Here is a 7,500-nt window from a genome sequence, read left to right as displayed (position 1 = left end):
CACTGTCAGCGTCAAAAGGTGGATCTAGTCCAACCAGTTCTGTTGACTAAAGGTTAGTTTCTTCTGCCATCAGAAATCAGCCGGCTTATCAGTCAGCAGTGGGTGTGTTGGCCCTGGTCAGCCTGAAGCAGACCACCTCAGAAAGAGGGCTGAAAAACAGTCTTGTTGCACCCTGAAAAAAGGCAGGCCACCAAGATATGTAAGCAAGCTATCCGGGCCGGGCCGGGCCGGCCAGGTACAGATGGGAATGGCCCATAAGGGGAGCTGGGCTTCCAATTCAATTCAATTCAATTAATTTCAACACTGTAATTATAAAGCGCCTTCCGCGACCCTGTCAGGGAGCCCAAGGCGCTGTGCACAGTACATAAGACATGTAAATCACAATGAATAAATAGATCACTAAAGCAAAAAAAAATGTGTGCAAAGAGGGTAAAACATGAAAGTAGAAACAAATGGATAAAACAAGGGATAAAGTGACCAATAAAAACAGAGAAACTAAATCTACATAAAAGAGGGCCGACCTCAAACACGTTCAGGCAACGCCAAGCGGAAGAAGTGGGTTTTCAGGTGACTTAAAAACCCGCAGAGGTGGGGACAGCCTACTGAGGGTGGCAACTGGTTCCAGAGTGACGGAGCTAGGACTGAGAAAGCCCGTTCCCCACGGGTCCGACACCTAGAATGAGGGACAGCGAGCAGGCCTTGGTCAAACAAATGCCCTTTATAACTCATTCTCCAGATAAAAAGGTGTGAAATTTAAAATACAACCACATTTGAATTAAAGAGCATTTTCCTACAGAATTTCTGAAGCATTTAAAAGAGACTTTTAGTTACCTTCACACACTGACTGCTGTCTTTTTCCTCCTGCTTGAGTTTCTCTCACCCGATGGAAGATTTCCTCCTGGTTAACTAAAGCAGCTGAGGACCTTGTAGGAGGTCCTTGTCTGATGCTTTAAAATGGAAAACTCCCAGTTCTGTGAGGTTCTGTTGCAACCGACGAAGGGAGGAGCCAGACTAGATGAACAGGAATGAGGAGCAAACATCAACATTGTTCAAGGACACTCTGATTTAAATAACTATCAACAGACAAGTGGAATTACGTTTTTCTTGTGTGATTCACTTTTATTGGTGTTTGTGAGACAGAATTTAAAGGGGAAAATTAATTAAACGTTGTCGGGATGGATTCTGTAACATGACAGCCCATAAAACTTAAGCTCAACTTATCATCAGGTATTCAAGCACAAACTAGCTGAGTCATTTTACTATTTAACAGAATAAGCCGACTCTCAAACGGCACCTATTGGCTCCTCTAAAAGGGTAAATCTAAAACATTCATAAATCTTTTAAAGGCCTAAGAATTTAAAAGGTTCAAAATAAAAGCACCGGCTGTTTTTCAAAATAAAAGCACCGGCAGTTTTTTTTTGTTGTTGTTGTTGTCCAGGAAAAAATATAGATTATCTTTTTTTTGTTTGTTTTTACTGATTGTAGCTATTGTAAACAAAATCTTCATTTTATTTGTTCACATGTTTTTGGTTAGTAAGGCACTGAAAAATATTACATTTTGAACAGTGAAGCATCCTGGGAAAGCATGTTTTCTCTTGCATGTTACCAAGGCCATTAAAAGTGAAATACTTGACAAATTTGCTAATGTAATTTTAAAGGTAACTCCAAACAATTACCCCTGTCTCAGTGAGCCAGGCTCTGGCAAGGGATGGTATTCCCTAAAGTTTAAGACTCCTGGCTGGCTCGCCAAGTTTTATGTAACCGGATTACAGGATACAATAAGATAATTAAAAGAAAAAATAAACAAATGGGCCAATAATTAGGTTCGGGGAGAATTGGAGGTTGTTTAAGAATGACTGGAGTCACGGGTATAGCATGAAACGGTTTATATACTAAATTTTAATAATAATGGGAAATATAACACATAAAGATAACACACAAAAACAGATGAAAACAATCGACAATAGTAAAATGCTCGGTATGAGATTTGATCATATGAGTCACAAGTCAGCCGGCGTCAAGTCAAATCCCCACGCTTGGGGTGAAAGTCAGAGTCCGGTGGTGCGATTTTTTCCTACCGCACCGTTGAGATTGTTCACAGAAGAGAGCAGTCTGCTCTTCAGTTACTTGAGATGTCCTGGTTCGTTCAGTGGTTAAGGCTCGCCATCTCCCTCGTCAGGAAGAAATCCAGTTCTCGTTCCAAGTGAGTGATCATAGGAGTCGGGATCAAACCCAAGGAAAAAAAAAACCCAGCCTGTAAACAACAGGACTGTTAGCGAGTTGGCATCGACCCTTCTCGTCACATCACAGCATAAAGTCTTACAGACTTAAACAAATGCTTCACTCTATTGGCATAGCCAATCATGTTTGGGTTCACAGTTCAACTAACATAACATCAATTTGATTGTCTATTAAAATAATTCTCAGTAGCTCTGGAAATATAATTACATATGACAACAATTGTTCAGCTCAATAGGCTCAGTTAGATTCTATTACTCTACACTATTCAACAAGAAATACATTCATGACAACAAGGATACATTTAGTTGTGTTTCTATACAGCATTGTGACACCTTGTATATCTGTAACACAATAAATAAATAAATAAATAAATAAATAAATAAATAAATAAATAAAATGTTCTATAACAAAATTCAACAAAATATAAATTCTGGTCCTTTGGTCCACCTTTGTAAAATAATTCCTCCCTAATCAGTTAGCTTTTATTTATTTTTATTTATCTATTTTTTTATTATTAAATGTTTGGTTAAGGGACGCATTGCTAATTCTATGGCGTTAGCTATAACGCCCCTGAGGACCTTGTACATCTAGGCCGTACCACCGTTAACTGGCGGTTTGAGCCGTTAACTCCTGGGAATCCCATATGCCCTACCACCGTTGACTGGCGGTTTGAGCCGTTAACTCCTATATGCCCTACCACCGTTAACTGGTAGTTTGAGATGTTAACTCCTGGGATCTAACGTCTAGCAGCCCACTGCTGTCACCTCGGTTGCTGTAATTAGCTTTTTGAATTTAATAATTTACTGAATTTAATCTCATTCACTCACCAACGCGCTCCAACGGTTCCCTCCTACAGAGGATTGGTTCACTCTGTCGTCTCCACACAAATCTATAAGAATGGAATTAATTTGATAAGCTATTTAAGTTTCCTTTTTTTTTTTTAAGTTGCATCGTTAGCTTTTTCTCTTCTTTTTTCTTTACTCACCGCGTTGGTTCCAAGTTCCTAGCTCTTATTAGAAGGAGTCAAGTCCGCCTCTCCCTCTATCTATGCGGCACCCAAATCAGGGTTCTTCACGGCCTCGACCGTTGTTTTTTTTTCTCTCTCTCTCTCTCTCTAACCGCTCAGTCTTTGCTTTCTGTATCTGCGTGCTGCACAGCCGTTTGTCTCTCCTCTCGCTCAGCTGCGTCGCACGGTTTTATTTCGCGGAGGCGGGACTTATTTCTCTCAGCCAATGAAATTTCAGATTCCCACCTGGACCAATAGTATACAGCTTTCCTCTTCTGTTTCTGTTAGGGATGTTCAAGATTCTTGTTTTAACCGATGTTTAATATTAAACTCGTTATTTTAGTTATTCACCCTTCCAATAATTCATTATGAAATTATCTATTAGTTAATTAGATATCTATTAATTAGTATTGTTAATTTCCTTAATTTATATTTTATATTTTATCTAAATTGAGGATGGATCATATTAGTAAGCCAATTAGTTAATACCTCATTAAGGTTCTAGCTTCTGGGTTACAGGCACTTACTGTCGGAAGTTGATGGCAGCTGGATGACAAGAAGATGCTGTCAACAAGAGAAAAGGAGGACAGAAGTGAAAAGACAGAGAGGTACATTATTCACCAGATCCACCAGAAGGAAAAAGTGTCATCAAATCAGAAGACGAAAGATTCTCCTTGAAGTCAAGAAGTGGTATCCAGACTGGCAGCTTCTTGATGATGGTTACAGCTTCACTTCGTCTCTTCTCGTCTCGTCTTCCTCCGCTTATCCGGGTCCGGGTCGCGGGGGCAGCATCCCAACTAGGGAGCTCCAGGCCGTCCTCTCCCCGGCCTTGTCCACCAGCTCCTCCGGCAGGACCCCAAGGCGTTCCCGGACCAGATTGGAGATGTAACCTCTCCAACGTGTCCTGGGTCGACCCGGGGGCCTCCTGCCAGCAGGACATGCCCGAAACACCTCCCCGGGGAGGCGTCCAGGAGGCATCCTGACCAGATGCCCAAACCACCTCAACTGGCTCCTTTCGATCCGGAGGAGCAGCGGTTCTACTCCGAGTCCCTCCCGAATGTCCGAGCTCCTCACCCTATCTCTAAGGCTGAGCCCGGCCACCCTACGGAGGAAACTCATTTCGGCCGCTTGTATCCGCGATCTCGTTCTTTCGGTCATTACCCAAAGCTCATGACCATAGGTGAGGATTGGGACGTAGATCGACCGGTAAATCGAAAGCCTGGCTTTCTGGCTCAGCTCCCTCTTCACCACGACAGATCGGCTCAGCGTCCGCATCACTGCAGACGCCGAACCGATCCGCCTGTCGATCTCCCGATCCCTCCTACCCTCACTCGTGAACAATACCCCGAGATACTTAAACTCCTCCACTTGAGGTAGGACCTCTCCCCCGACCCGGAGGTGGCAAGCCACCCTTTTCCGGTCGAGAACCATGGTCTCAGATTTGGAGGTGCTGATCCTCATCCCAGCCGCTTCACACTCGGCCGTGAACCTACCCAGCAAGAGCTGAAGGTCAGAGCTGGATGAAGCTAGCTCCGAAGTGAAGTTCTCCGAGCTTCACTTCGGAGAACAGAAATCACTGGTGGCAAGCAGCTCATCTCTGAAGCCATGGACCGATGGCCGATAGCCACTGTTTAATGAGAGACGGGTAACTTGTCCAAGATATTCATCAAACTCAAGGGTGCCATGGATTGTTTTAATAAAGAGGTATGTAGGTTACTTTTTATTTCTCAAACTGGAGTTTCAAAGGAATTTCTCTCAATCACTTTTCTCTATAATTGCATGTAACTCTAAACAGACTAGGCCAACTTGGCCTTCCACTATGGAACTAGGATTTTGGACAATATTCCATTTAACTTGTACCATGTTTTGTGTAGCATCACTGAAGATCCTCTAATTGTGACAAAGGTCACATTTTCCCAGCTGGGTCAAGCTGGGTCAGACTGTAACTTTTAAATCCACAGATTAACCCAGGAGTCATGATGTCTGAAGAACATATTATCTGCTGCTGTTCCGTCCCAGAAGGACACTTCAAGTTCACGATAATAATTAAATAATAATATTAATAAACTCTTTGACTTTATTACTGTTTATTATAATCATCATAAATAATCACTTGGTTCAGTATAAATGTATTTTAATTACTGAAATGAATTATTATGCTTTGGGTTTAATAATGATTACTATGATTATGGTTAGTAATGTGTGCTCAGCAAATAAGGTCAACTTCCACCTTATCCATCTAACACAGCGAGTTTATCCAGAGTAAAGAGTAACTGCCATCACATGTTTTGACCAAGCCCCCACAATGCGGCTCAAAAATTGAGGCCAACCCGGAAGTACCAAAAATTGCAGTTCCACCCTCATCCACTAGGGGCTGGTGTCAGAAGCGAGCAAATCCTCCCTGACTCCCATGTTAAAAATACCAATTTCACAGCAGAAATAAACATGTTTACAGCCTGGTACCAAAACATGTTTTAGGTTTAAATTATCTAGTTTACACTCATGACAACTCTGAGGGGGTGAATGTTTTTCTCACTCTTCTGTTTAAGTGTATTAAAAGCCTAAAATTCTGTATAATTAATGAGCATCAGACCCACGTGACCAAAGAGCTAGCTCCGTGGAAAGGCCTCAGTAGAGCCTCGGTCTGGCTTGGAAACTGTTCAGGGATTTTGAGTCTCTGTGTTTGTGTATTCGTTTTTGGATATTTTTTGTGCAATTGTTGGACAAAATGACTTGCTGTGGCATTAATTGCACTAATAAAGTGTCCAAGGAGTCTCCACTTCATTTTTTCGGTAAGTAAAATTATATTTATGTATTTTAGGTCACTGCCGAGCTGAGCTTAGATTTTAACATGTACTGTTTAACCATGAAATGTAAATGTAATAGGGTAAAACCCAGTGCATTTAGCATAATGCTGCACTTTAGAAAATGGGTTGAAATATAACATGTTGGTGGAGCTGGGTTCCCACTATCGGCTTGTGGAGCTCTCGGGAGACCTCGGGTTACAGACATACATGGATCTATAGGGGGACCAGGGTAAGGTGGTGCTGGGATGTCGAGAAGATCATCCAAAGGAGGTTTTTTATCCATCTCCATGTTACTCTTGTCTAAAAGAGCAACAAAAAACATACAGTAACTTTAGACATAATGAGTATTTCCAGAGTTTTTTTATCCAACATTTTTCAGTAACAAGTTCGAAGTTTGAGAAAGCATCAGGTAGAAATATTTCTGTATGGGAGAATAAAACCAGTCATGTTGAAACATTTTTTATGACAAGTTCCTGGAGCAACTGGTTTGTTAGCATTGTTTTTCAGAATGTATGAACAGTATCTGACAGAAACCGAACGGAGGAATCTTTTCTATGACTGAAACCTTAATTGTACACTCAGATCCATCAAAGCCACCACTACACGATACACAAACTGTTCCTTTCTAAATGCAGTAATGCCAACTCTCCCAAATGATGCAAATTCATTCTGTTAATTTTTTCTGTTCACTTGTACTTACTGTATTTCTCTAAGATAAGTGACGGGATTTTCAGAAAACACAAATCAATGATCGACAGGCGGATTGGTTCGGCGTCTGCAGTGATGCGGACGCTGAGCCGATCTGTCGTGGGGAAGAGGGAGCTGAGCCAGAAAGCCAGGCTCTCGATTTACCGGTCGATCTACGTCCCAATCCTCACCTATGGTCATGAGCTTTGGGTAATGACCGAAAGAACGAGATCGCGGATACAAGCGGCCGAAATGAGTTTCCTCCGTAGGGTGGCCGGGCTCAGCCTTAGAGATAGGGTGAGGAGCTCGGACATTCGGGAGGGACTCGGAGTAGAACCGCTGCTCCTCCGGATCGAAAGGAGCCAGTTGAGGTGGTTTGGGCATCTGGTCAGGATGCCTCCTGGACGCCTCCCCGGGGAGGTGTTTCGGGCATGTCCTGCCGGCAGGAGGCCCCCGGGTCGACCCAGGACACGTTGGAGAGGTTACATCTCCAATCTGGTCCGGGAACGCCTTGGGGTCCTGCCGGAGGAGCTGGTGGAGAAGGCCGGGGAGAGGACGGCCTGGAGCTCCCTAGTTGGGATGCTGCCCCCGCGACCCGGACCCGGATAAGCGGAGGAAGACGAAGACGAAGACGACGAAGACAAATCAATGCTTTAATTATTTTCTTCCAGTCAAGTTCATAATAAACATTTAATGGCAACATGCTTTTAAAGATGTGGGAAACTCGTTTAATTAATACATTTGCATTGTATGCAAGCC

At 42.9% G+C, this 7,500-nt stretch overlaps 1 protein-coding gene across 1 annotated transcript in view; it reads right to left on the bottom strand.

Annotated features, from left to right (window-relative positions):
* Positions 1-944, bottom strand: part of LOC107375333 (lipopolysaccharide-induced tumor necrosis factor-alpha factor homolog) — a 6,542-nt gene extending 5,598 nt beyond the window's left edge. Inside the window, exons 1-2 of the mRNA XM_015943795.3 lie at positions 832-944; positions 522-673 (exon numbers count right to left, since the gene is read on the bottom strand). The gene's annotated coding sequence lies outside the window, so the exon portion shown is untranslated. The remainder of the gene's footprint in view (positions 1-521; positions 674-831) is intronic.
* Positions 945-7,500: the final 6,556 nt, after the last annotated feature.

Source organism: Nothobranchius furzeri, chromosome 6, assembly GCF_043380555.1.
Source record: "Nothobranchius furzeri strain GRZ-AD chromosome 6, NfurGRZ-RIMD1, whole genome shotgun sequence".
NCBI lineage: Eukaryota > Metazoa > Chordata > Actinopteri > Cyprinodontiformes > Nothobranchiidae > Nothobranchius > Nothobranchius furzeri.
Note: the sequence above shows the minus strand (reverse complement) of the source record. Positions and strands in the feature narration are given on the sequence as shown.